The 13460-nt window shown below is 39.3% G+C and overlaps 1 pseudogene; it reads left to right on the forward strand.

Annotated features, from left to right (window-relative positions):
- The first annotated feature begins 1237 nt into the window (after positions 1-1237).
- Positions 1238-1580, forward strand: LOC131818871 (large ribosomal subunit protein eL33-like; annotated as a pseudogene).
- The last annotated feature ends 11880 nt before the right edge of the window (positions 1581-13460 follow it).

Genomic DNA, 13460 nt, shown 5'->3' on the forward strand with positions numbered 1-13460 from the left:
TTGAGATGCCAGATGCCATAGGACATCCTCATTTTATGCTGCAAACTCTGGCTCTGCGCTTTCATGTCGGAACCCCAGGTAAGTCGGCACACCGAGTGGGAGAATTATAGGAAGACATTTCTAAAATGGGATGGTTAGTAACGACTTAAACTAAATACAGAAGTGACTGTAAACATAAATATATTTCAGTAAAGTCCAGCTCAATGTACCCCTGGTCAACGTTAGCCAGATCCCCAAATCATCATGACCAGTGTCAACCAGGGAAGAATGGTGGAAGGGAAGCTAGAGTGGAAAGACGCGGAAGTGTTCAATCAGTTGCATTTAAAGTATCTTTCTTTCTACTGGCATAAAGGCAGAGCTAAGCAAAAGGAACGGAATAGAGAATCCCCAAGTACACCCATGCCTATGCAGCCAACTGATTTTTGACAGGTGTACCAAGACTACATAATAGGACAAGGATACTCTCTTAAACAGATGATGTTGGGAAAACTGGATATCCATGTTCAAAGAGTGAAGTTAGATCCTTATCTTACACTGTAACAAAAAACTCAACTCAAAGTGGATTCTTGACTTAAATTTAAGACCTGAAACCATAACTCCTAGAAGAAAACAGGGAAAACATTTTTGACATTGACTTCAGCAATGATTTTCTTGGGTACGACACCAAAAGCTCAGGCAACAAAAGCAAAAATAGACAAGGGACTATGGCAAGCTGCACCTCTAAGGAAACAGTAGAATGAAAGGTAATATATGGAATGAGAGAAATATTTGAAAACTCTGTATCGGATAAGGGGTTAATAGCCAAAGTAATTAAGGGACTCCTACTACTCAGTAGCAAAACAAAGCAAGAAAACTCCATGGATTTGAACAGACATTTCTTCATAGAAGACATTCCAATGACCAAGAAGTATCTGAAAAAGTGCTTAAATCACCAGTCATCAAGGAATGCCACAACATGATACCACCTAGTGAGCTTACCTATTATCAAAAAACCCCACAAAATATGTATTAGTGAGGATGAGGAGAAACTGGGAAACTTTTACACTGTTGGCTGGGATGTAAAATGATATAGCTGATATGAAAGTAAATATGGAGGTTCTCAGGAAGTTGGAAATAGAACTACTGTGTGATCCATTAATCCTGTTTCTGAGTATATATCCCTAACAATGGTCTCTTCTCTGTCTGCCGTCTTGGAGCGTATGGAGGCCTGCTCGGAACAGGGCTCCTAAAACGACAAATGTCTAGAAGGCTGTGGTCCAAGGCCACTTTTGCTGGCTATGAATGGGGTCTCCAGAACCAGAGGGAAGCGTACAGACCTTCTTAAAGTTGAAGTTATTTATGCTCAAGATGAAACTGAATTCTATCTAGGCAAGAGATGTGCTTATGTGTACAAAGCCGAGAACAACACAGTGACTCCTGGTAGCAAACTGAACAAAACCAGCGTAATCTGGGGAAAGATAACTCATGCTTATAAAAACAGTGGCATGATTTGTGCCAAATTCCAAAGCAACCTTCCTACAAAAGCCATTGGCCACAGAATCCATGTAATGCTGTACCCCTCAGTGACTAAAACTTACTGAACAGTAAATAAATAAATGTGTAGATTTGGGGAAAAAAACCCTGAAATCAAGATCTTGAAGATATATCTGCATTCTGTGTTCATTGCAGTATTATTCACTTGGCCAAGATATAGAAACAGCCTAAGTGTCAGTTGACAGCAACTGGATAGGAAATGAGGTATCTTATTCAGCCTCAAAAAAGAAAAAAAAAAAAAACAAACCCTGGCTAAAATCAAGAGGACAAGAAACAAAAAGTGTTGGCTATGATATGGAAAGAAAGAAACCCTTGTGCACTGTTGGTGGGAATGTAAATTTGTGCAGCTGCTGTGGGAAACAGTATGGAGGTACCTCAAAATATTAAAAAAGGAAATATAATATGATCCAATAATTCTGCTATTGGGGATTTAGCCAGGGAAGATAAACGTGCTAACTCAAAAAGATAAGTAAACCGCTATGTTTATCACAGCATTATTTACAATAGCCAGGACAGTAAAGCAACCCAAGTATCCATCAGAAGATGAATGGGTAAGGAAAATGTGGTATATATACACAGTGAAGTATTACATAGACATACAAAATGAGGTTATACCATTTGATACAACATGGATGGACCTAAAATGGGTATTGGGCTAAGTGAAATGAGTCGGACTGAGAAAGACAAATACCATATGATTCCACTTATAAATGGAATCTAAAAACATGAATAAACCGACAAAAAGCAGGATCAGAACTATAAATCTAGAGAACAAACTGATGGTTGCCAGAGGAGAGAGGGGTAGAGGGATCGGGGAACATGGGTGAAGGCGAGTGGGAGGCACGGGCGTCCAGTTATGGAATGAACAAGTCACAGGAATCAGAAGCAGAGTGTAAAGAATACAGTGACATCGTAAGAGTGACGTGGTGGGACACGTGGTGGCTATACTCGTGGTGAACATAGCACAACGTGTAAACTTGTCAAATGACTAAGTTGTGCACCTGAAACTACCTTAGCATTATATGTCAACTGTATTCAAATTAAAAAAAAAGAAGAAGACGGAAACCCTACCGCCAGTGACGACGTTGACTGACCAGCAAGACATTACGTTCAGTGCAGTAAGCCCCCCACAGAGGATAAGCAGCTGCACAATTCCACTGATAGGAGCTATCTAGAGTAGTCAAAGTCAGAAAAACAGAAAGTAGGGGTGGCTAAGGGCTGAGGGGCAAGGGAAATGGGGAACTGTTGTTAAATGGGTATGAAACTCAGCTATTCAAGATGAACATGTTCCGGACATCTGTACAACATGGTACCTGCAGTTAACAATTCATTTTTTAAGATGGTAGATTTCATGTTCTTTCCACACAAAAAAACAGACAAAAAAAATAAAGGGACAGGAGGAAACTTTTGTAGGTGATGGTTATGTTTATTACCTTGATTATAGTGATGGTTTCATAAGTCTGTGTGTCTCTAAACTCATGAAATTATATACATTATGTCCAGCTTCTTATATATTAATTATGTCTCCATAGAGTTCTTTACGATTTTTTTTTCACAAATTTTATAAAACCTATCGCCATAGAAATATACTTCTAAAGTTCTCCTGAACTTGGAAGGGTTGTGTGCAAGGGAGGGCCTTGAAACAGAGCGTTTGTCGTCTTCATGACAAGTCATCTCGGCGTTATTAGACTCAGAAAAGGAGCATTCGTTCTTTCAGTGTATTCGGTATAACTTGTCATAGGACTGTGCAACTCCATATCCTTGTCCTGTTGCAGCAGGACGGAGTCTCTGTTCACTCAGGTGCGCGTAATCCTGACTGGCGGTATTTCTCTCACATGAAAAATGTGGCTGTGACGGGGACTGTCCACCAGAGAACGTGCTGTCTCAGTGGGGACGATTTCCCATCTGTTCTTCCTTGCTCTGGTCTATACCGCGGAGGCTCTGTTCCTTATCAACTGAGAAACGCATACCTTCACCTATAACACCTCACTTTCCATTATGTATGGATGAGGAAACCAGGTATTGGTGAGTAATGTGACTAAAGCAAGAATAATTTGTCTAATAGTGAAATTAGGGTCTAATCACAGGCAACTTGACTCTCTACCTTGTTCTCTTAACCATAATGCTCTGCACTAAACATTGATTCTCTTATAATAAAAAATTTTGAAAAAATTTATGTAAACGTCAGGATTTTTAAGAAACTGGGACAGAATGCACATACTGAACGTTAGTTTCAAGTGTTAGCATTTCTGTTCCACCAGTAGCAATGATCAGCAACGCATTTTCTGGAGTTGAATGCTTTACTTATGATGAGTAATCACTGAAAAGAATTCTCAGGCCTTCTCAGAACATTCCTGTGTAGGTTCTTCCCAAATCTTACAGAGCACACTTCCAAAATTGTTTCGTTTATTCTACTTCCTTTGCATAACTCCATATCTTCTACTAGAATTAAAGATTGTCAATTTAAACAGAGAAGCCTACTGAGATAGTGATTGGGATTCAGTTGAATATTGAGATCAGTTTGAGGAAAAACGGACATTTGAACAATAGTTGAACCTGTGAATCTGCTATATCTATCTAATTATTTAGGTCTTTTAAAATTTTTCTCAGCAGTGCTTTATAGTTTCCTATATATAGGCTTTGTATACTTTTTGTCAGATTTATCCTAAAGTATTTCCCATTTCTGGAACCTATTGCAATGGTACTGTTTTCCTAATTTCAATTTCCAAATGTGTATTGTTAGAATATAAAAATAAAATTGATATATATGTAGATTGGCCTTTTGTCTTGTGACACTGTTTGGCTCACTTATTGGAGCTAATAGTTCTTTTGTAGATTCCTTCAAATTTTTCAGATAGAGTGTGTGTCTTCTGTAAAAAACAATTTTTAAAAATTTCTTCTTTTCTAACATGAATGACTCGTATTTATTTTTTTTTAAGATTTTTAAAAAAAATTTATTTATTTGACAGAGAGAGATCACAAGCAGGCAGAGAGAAGTAGGGGAAGTGGACTCCCTGCTGAGCAGAGAGCCCGATGCGGGGCTCGATCCCAGGACACTGAGATCATGACCTGAGCCGAAGGCAGAGGCTTTAACCCACTGAGCCACCTAGGCAACCCCATATGTACTTTATTGCCTTATTTTACTGGCTAGGATCTCTACATTCATGTCGAATAAAAGTGCTGAGTGATTTCCTTATCTTACAGGTAAAGTACCTAGTCATTCACCATTAAGAATTAAATTGGTAATCGAGAAATATCTTTAAGGTTGAGGAAATCCCTTTTTATCTATAATTTATAGGGTTTTATCATAAATAGGTGTTGAATTTAGTCGATTTTTTTTTTGCATCTATTGAAATGATCATTATTCTGTTTTAGCATGTTTTTCTCATTTGTTCTGTTTCAGGCTCATTAAGTTTGTTAGATTTGCAGATTTCATATTTTAATCAAGTTTGGAAATTTTTTATCCACTATTTTTTCAAATATTGTTTTGTCTTACCTCTTTTTCTCTTTGGGGGCTCTAATCACTCATGTATTTGATCGGATTACAAATGCTCTATGTACTTTCTTTTCAGTATTTTTTTCCTTCTGTTTTTCATTTTGGAAAGTTAATATTGTTATGTCTTTAAATCCACTGATATTTTCCTCTCCAGTGTCTAATCCACTGTTGACACCATTCCTTTTTTTTTTCTTTCCTGGCATAATATTTTTACATCTCTAGCAGTACAATTTTTTAATATATACCCACTATTTCTCTCTTCATCATGGTCATAGTTTTCTTTATTTAAATATATGGAGCTTACTCATATTAACTATTTTAATATTCCTATCTACTAGTCCTATTATTTATGCCATTTCTGTATGTGTTTCTATAGTTTGACTTTTATCCTGGTTATATATCATATTTCTTGTTTATGTGCATAACTTTTAATTTTTTGTTCATGCCTTGTAGTTTTTGATGAGATACCAGACACGTATATATGTCATTGGTTGATGGAATTTTTTTCATTTCAAGCTTTTATTAAATTCTAGTTAGTTGGGGCGCCTGGGTGGCTCAGTGGGTTGAGCCGCTGCCTTCGGCTCAGGTCATGATCTCAGGGTCCTGGGATCGAGTCCCGCATCGTGCTCTCTGCTCAGCAGGGAGCCTTCTTCCCTCTCTCTCTCTCTCTACCTGCCTCTCCATCTACTTGTGATTCCTCTCTGTCAAATAAATAAAAAAACCTTTAAAAAAAATTCTAGTTAGTTAACATATACTGTAATATTGGTTTCAGGAGTAGAATTTAGTGATTCACCACTTATGTGTAACACCCAGTGTTCATCACAACTGCCCTCCTTAACACCCATCATACATTCAGCCATTCCCCATCCACCTCCTCCCATCAACCCTCAGTTTGTTCTCTATAGTTAAAAGTCTTTTATGGTTTGATTCCCTCTCCGTTTTTTCCCTTCCTCTATGTTCATCAATCTCACTTCCTAAATTCCACATATGATTGAAATCATATGCTATTTGTCTTTCTCTGACCAACTTACTTCACTTAGCATAATAGTCTAGCTCCATCCACATCATTGCAAATAGTAAGATTTCATTCTTTTTGATGGCTGAGTGATATCCCATTGTGTATATATCCCATTGTGTATATATGACTTAACCCAGTCATCAGTAAGTGGACATTGGGCTCTTTCCATAGTTTGGCTATGATTGATAATGCTGCTATCAACAGTGGGGTGCATTTGTCCTTTCGAATCAGTATTTTTGTATTCTTTGGGCAAATACCTAGTAGTGCTGGATCATCTGTTTTTAACTTTTTGGGGAGCTTCTGTACTGTTCTCCCAAGTGGCTACACCAGGTTCCGTTTTCTCCATGTCCTCGCCAACATCTGTTGTTTCCTATGTTGTTACTTTCAGTCATTCTGACAGGTGTGAGGTGGTATCACATTGTTGTTTTGATTTGTATTTCGTTGATGAGTGATGTTGAGCATTTTTTTTTTCATGTGTCTACTAGCTATCTGAATGTCTTCTTTGGAAAAATGGCTATTCATGTCTTCTGTCCATTCCTTAACTGGATTATTTGTTTTTGGATATTGAGTTTGATAAGTTCTCTATAGATTTTGGATATTAACCCTTTATCAGATATGTCATTTGCCAATATCTTCTCCTGTTCCGTAGGTTGTCTTTTAGTTTTGTTGGTTCTTTCCTTCATTGTGCAGAAGCTCTTCATCTTAATGAAATCTCAGTAGTTGTAGTTCATTTTTGCTTTTGTTTCCATTGTCACAATTGATGTATGTGTTTAGTAAGAACTTGCTATGGTTGAGGTCAAAGAGGTTTCTTCTGTGTTCTCCTCTAGGATTTTGATGGTTTCCTATCTCACATTTAGGTCTTTCATCCATTTTGAACTTATTTTTGTGTGTGGTGTAAGAAAGTGGTCCAGTTTCATTCTTCTGCACGTTGCTGTCCAGTTTTCCCAATGCCATTTGTTGAAGAGACTACCTTTTTTCCATTGGATATTCTTTCCTGCTTTGTTGAAGATCAGTTTACCATAAAGTTGTGGGTTGATGGATTTTGATTTATTCTTTTAAGTAATGTTAGATTTTGTGTAGGTGCACAGGTAATAGTTGTATCCTTTCAAGGTTAATCTTTGTAAGTATAGAGAACCTGTTAGTATGGGACTAATTTAGCTCTACTACTGAGGTGATGTCTTACTGAGAATTCCACCTGATGACCATGTATTATGAAATCTTCCATTCTCATGGGTGAGAGACAAATTATTCCCAGTCTTGTGTGATTGCCAGAATTGTTTTGCCTCTTTCTCTTTGGTATTTTTTTCATCCTGACTTTGCATAGTTTTCTCTTACACATTTGCCAGTCAGTATTCAGTTGAAGACTCAGTGGGATCCATGTAGATCTATGGGGATTTCTATATAGAGCTTCTTAACTTCATTACTTTGCCCAGCAAATTATTGTTGCTTTGATCTCTGTCTCCTCAACTAGGCGATAGCAATGAACTTTGGGTTCTTCCTTCCTATTTCATGGACTGGAAACTGTCTGTAAGCAGTGTGCGGGTGAAAATGTAGGGCTCAATTTAACTGCTTCCCATCCCTCAAGGATCACAGCCCTGTGCTGCTTGTTAACGTGTCCAAAAATTGTTTTTTCTATTTGTCCATGTTTTCAGTTGCTTACAGCAGGAAAGTAAATCTTCTCTTTATATTTCATCTGGTCAGAATTTGAAGTCAACAATGTTATTTTTAGTGTCTACATAGTATTCCATTTTAAAGATCCACTATAATTTCACAAGGTATCTGCTGGATATTTACATTTTTCCAATCATAAAAATTTTTATGTACAAATATTAAGAAAATATGTATACATATGTCTACATTTCTTTAAAAATTTTTAGATAAAATTTATGGGTCAAGGAATATAAAAATCCAAGACTTTATTGGTAAACTGAATGGATATTACTTTTTCTTCTTAAAAGAAGTGTTGGAATTCCTTAGGAACTCAATAAATAGGAGTCTTCTTTACTACCTAATTTTGAACAAACGTACTAGTGCAAAGGGTTGTAGGTGTAGGCCGAAATAGCATCTGTTTCCAAGAGAGGGTAAGTTATATCACGTGAAGATGAAGTAAGTCAACATACTGTCCCCAAGGTGACTAGAGTTGCCCAAGAACAAATAATGCTGGGGCATAGGCTTCAGTGTAAGGACAGAATTTGTCTCCGGTTATATTACCTTATTTGAACAAGTTTTCCTTTATTGAGTACCAAACCATGTAATGGTAACTGGGACCTTAATAAAAGGGAAATGAGTTTGAATTGAAAAAAAAAAAAAAAAAAAGCGATGGGTGGCGTGTACCCAGTGGGAAGGTACTAGCAACAGGTTTCTAGGAGGAAGCAGGAAAGAAACGAGCTGACAACACTTGAGTTTATTCTTCCCAAATCTACCAGTCAGATAAGTCATTTCACTCCCTGGGACAGATGGAGTGAAGTTTCATAAAAGACAACAGCAGTTACACTAATTAAGGTCTTTCAATATGGAAGGAAATATCAGGGAGGAGTAAGAAATGTTTCCTTGCTAATAACATGTAGTAGCTATTGATAGCTAAATGACAAATGTCAAGTATTATTTCATTAAATTCTTCCTTAACTCTATGGAGTAGGTATTATTTTACAGGAGATCCTGAAGATCTGTACTGGGGAAGACAGAATTACTCAGTGAAGTTCACAGTATTTCTCAGTGTGGTTTGCTGGCCATCCGCAGCAGAAGGACCTAGGTAGCTTGCGTTTATTTATTTATTTCATCATTTTACTTATTTGTTTGTCAGAGAGAGAGAGAGAGAGAGAGTGAGAGAGAGAGAGAGCCCAAGCAGGGGAAATGGCAGACAGAAGGAAAAGAGGCGTCCCACTGAGCAGGGAGCCTGATGCGGGGACTCAATCCCAGGACCCTGAGATCATGAGCCGAACTGAAGGCAGACATTCAATCCACTGAGCCACACAGGTGCCCGCTAGGTAGCTTTTAAAACTGTGGTAGGTAAGACAATTTCCAAAATTTGTGAAAAATACAACTTACATGAGATTTTCATGTAACTGAATTTAATTTATGCCTAGAGCCACTATTCTCAATAGATGACAGAAATATTAATTTGTTGACATTTAGTTAAAACCAGGAATTCATGGATTATTGTGTCGTTGTGGGTTTAAATTTATTCACATTCAGAATTGTGTTCCATCCGTTTTCCAGAGGCCGTATCTAAGCTCCAAAGTTGTGATTTTTTTTTTATTGATTCCATGGCCTCAGAGGTTTAGTCTTAATTGTCCACTAAACTCGATATTTGCCTGCTAGGAATTTCACATTCACAGCTGGTTCTGTTCTCCTTCTGTAAGGTTTCTGTTCCTCTAATAGGGCAGGTTTCATCTACTCTTGGTTGGGGGCTGAGGGGGAGGGTGAGATATTTCTGACTTTTACCCAAATTCCATTATCTATATTCTAATCCTTGGATTTTAGTGTTCAAAATAGGTTTTTTCCCCCCTTTCAAAGTTGTAGGCTCTGTGGAATTAAAATTTCTGTTGGAAACTAATAATTAGGGATTTCTGAGCGGCTCAGATGATTAAGTGTCTGCCTTCAGCTCAGGTCATGATCTCAGGGTCCTGGAACTGGTCCGGTCTCCTAGCTCAGCGTGGAGTCTGCTTCTCCCTCTCCCTCTGACGCCTCCCACGCACTTCACTCTCTTTCAAATAAATAAATAAAATCTTAAAAACAAATAAAACTAATAATTAGATTCCTGTTCTTGTTAATTGTTTTGTCCTGATATAATGCTGCCCAGCTGAATAGGGAAAGAACAACTAGACAATCTGGTGGTAGGAATGATGAATGGGGAGAGGAAGCTCAGTTATTATTTCAAAATATTAGCCTCTTTTGTGAAAATGCAGAAGGATGTTTTGAGACACAAGCTCTGGTTCTGGGGCCTGAGATCATCATTTTAGCAGGGTCCCCACTTTGGACACTGATCCTGAGATCAGTTCATCTGAATGGACTCTGGAGGATGTTGAGGAAGTAGGAGATGATCTAGTTGGGTGTCATACTGATGTGAGTACTTGGCTGTTCACATGAGACATAAACATCGACTCGGATTTATCAGAATGCATGAGCCACAAAGCCTTCTGTAAAGTATTGCATCGTTCACTCTTTTTTTCGATGCTTTTGCCTGGATCTCTGCTTTTTCCCTCTGTACATTCAGTCTTGTTTACCCCCGGTTCCACTCCTTCCCTCTCCTAGTTGTGGGAAGTGGGTTTGAAAGGAGTAGGAAGATTAATAGTTGTTGGGCATCTATGATGCTCCTGAAACTTATATGATCTCAGTTAATCTGCACAACATTCAGTTAATTCTCAGAAAGGTTAAATAAATTGCTCAAGATTGCACAGGTAGCAGGTGGCAGAGCTGGGATTAAAATCCAAACCCATCTGGTGTCGAAACTGGGCTTTAATTACTGTACGTTGTTGCTGTCCTTGACAGCGGCGTTAGTGATACCCCTGATTCCCTCATCATCAACATTTCCCTACTTCCTAGCCATATGGAAGACCAAACACTCACCTTTTATTTTTCCCATACCCGTTATCATATTGAGTCTGTAAAAGAGATTTCATGTTATATGGTCTTTTCTGTTTCAGATTGCCAATAATAGTACTCTTGTTTGTGTGGCACTTTGCAAAGTACTCCACAGTTGTGATTTAAGGCATCTTTATTTATACTGACATGGGTTTGAACCTCAGGCTAACAGTTGTGTGAACAAGTTAACCCCTGAGATCCCCACTTTCCTTGTTCACTTTCTGTGTTAGGACCAGTAGAGTTTTAAAAAAATACGTATTTTTAAAATACAAGTAAATAAATTTGTACACACACACACGCATGTGTGTGTGTGTGTATGTCTTCCTCTGAACGACTGTCTTCTGATCTAAGGGACCTGAAGATTCCCTTTGTGTAAGATTATCTTTCTTAATAACATCTTGGCTTATAGGGGCTTAGTTATGAATTGTTAAGAGAAGACCCAGGACAACTATAGGGGAAATGGGGAGGGCATGAGTTTCCAGAGAGGAGAAGGGACTGGGAGAGTTATTGTTTTTTTGGCCGGCTGGCCCTTTCAGGTTCCCTGAGGTCCAGCATCCTTTAACGCACAGGGTCACCTCCTTCTCAGTCTCAGGTGGGGGCGCTGGCTTCATCCGAGGGCTTTCCTTGTCTCTGCTGAGCTAGTGCATGTGCCTTCCTTTTCCTGGATCTCTCTGGAATGTGTAAGTGTATTCATGTACTTCTTGATGCACTCCAGGGCTGCATATTTTTAAAATATTAGATATCAAAAAGATTTTTCCCTTAATAAATGCGGTAAAGTGTGGATTCACTTACTTTTTGCAGATGTCAAACCTCTGTAGTGGGAGTGACCGTCACATGAAGATCTTCCTCTTCCGCTCTGCTTTTCTGGACTGTATGGGTTGTGCCTTAGCAGAATCTAAACTAGCCAATTAATATTATCTGTCTCTTGGTTTAAAATGGCCTCATTTTGTAAGATTATTGGACTATTCTGAAGTTGAGCTTCCTATGAAGACCCCTCCTCTCCTATCCTATGGGAAGCATGATACTGGATTCAAGGGGGCTTATATGTCCTCATGCTCATGGGAAATGAGGAGATTGAGGTTTGCGGGGATTTGGATTTTCCCTGTGTTTGGGACGATGCTCCTTGTCCCTCCTCACCATAGGCACCCTCGTGGGGTCGCCTGCGGAAGTCTGAGGCAGATGAAACCTGTGTTCTGGTCTCTCGGTATGACCAGAGCATGGTGATCCTCTGCTTGGAGAAGTAGCTCTACCTTATCGACCTCAGAAGCTTCAACGGTGATGCTCTGTACTCCTCATCTCCCGCAGCAGGCCATCTAGCTCTCCACTTTACTGCACATCACAGGTTCTAAGTCTCTCATAGACATCCCAGAAAAAGACTTGAAGGCTATTTCTTGCCCCTTCATGGAGCCCAAATGTGACACCAGTTTCTAATCTCCTAAGTTGTCCTGTGTTGATGATGAGCACCTGAGGTCGTGATCCACTGGACTTCCGCATGAGAAAGGGAAGAAATCGTTTACTTCTCATTCTGCTTACTTGTATATCTTAAGGTGCATTCCTCCTCAGAAGCAGTTTCAGAAACATATATTTGAGTACACGTATTTGGGAAAGGATCCATGGAAACACCAGTAGGGCAGAAGGGAAATGAGACCAGGAAGGGAAGAGAGCCATTAAAGAGTATATTATCCAGCCGCTCATGATGTGATTTGAAACAGAGTAGAACACATAACCTCATCACCTAGATTATCCCATCCAAGGTAGCAGGGAATTGGGGTATCCCATGCCATGTCCACCAGCCATTAATTGAGGGTTGGTCTTCTGGGACATTCATTTTCAAGAAGTTTCTGTTCACTGTGTGTGGAGGCAGAAAGGCTTTGATGGTCAGAAAAAGCCATCGGGCAAAGAGAGGAAAATGCTGCCGTTGGAATTCAGGCTGGCATGGGAGGGATGCGGCTGAGGCGTCATCAGCATCCGTTACGGTCTATCCTGGCCCTTCTTGATGCACTCATGACCCATGATGAGCTTAGTCTGTTCCGTCACTGATTCTTCAAATTTGTGGCTGGTCACAACTTCAAAAAACCAAAATAATACTAAAATCCCAACAAAGTATTTGATATAAAAGTGCTAGTGGGACAAATTACAGATCCCATTTCTGTACTGAATGCTGTGGTTGTCCCTGAAGTTTCTTTTCCTCTTCTAGTGCACATTGTGGTTTCTCCTCCCCTGTAGACAGCACCTTTGCTCATCGAGATGGCTCAAGTGTCCCAAACCTCCATCCTTGAGGAGAAACACATCAGTGAATTCCCTGAATCCCAGACATACTGCCTTATTTGATAGCAGCCCATATAGTGATTAAAAATGATAATCAGGTAGTATATGTAACTTTTCTCTGTTGGAAACAGCTAGGTGGCAGCTGTAGCTCTAGATATACTGGAAAACTTACTGTATCTCCTGGTGGAAGAACTTACAGTTCTTGTAGGAACTTGCATTCAGGGCATCTGGGTGGCTCAATTGGTTGGGTGTCCGACTCTTGATTTTGGCTCAGGTCATGAACTCAGGGTCTCGGGATAGAGCCCTGTGTTGAACTCTGGGCTCAGCAGAGTCTGCTTGAAGATTCTTTCCCTCTCCCTCCACTCCTCTCCCCACTCTCTCAAATAAGTAGATAAATCTTAAAAAAGAAAAAAGAGAGAGAGAGCACTTAAATTCCTTCAAATGAGTCATTAGGACTAATGGTATGAGAGGCCATTCCCTCTGCCATGGATTCAGCACCATATAATGGCCATCGTTTCAAGGACACAGCTCACCTTGAAGGACAACAACCAGTGTTGCAGG

Source organism: Mustela lutreola, chromosome 1 (genome assembly GCF_030435805.1).
Source record: "Mustela lutreola isolate mMusLut2 chromosome 1, mMusLut2.pri, whole genome shotgun sequence".
Classification (NCBI taxonomy): domain Eukaryota; kingdom Metazoa; phylum Chordata; class Mammalia; order Carnivora; family Mustelidae; genus Mustela; species Mustela lutreola.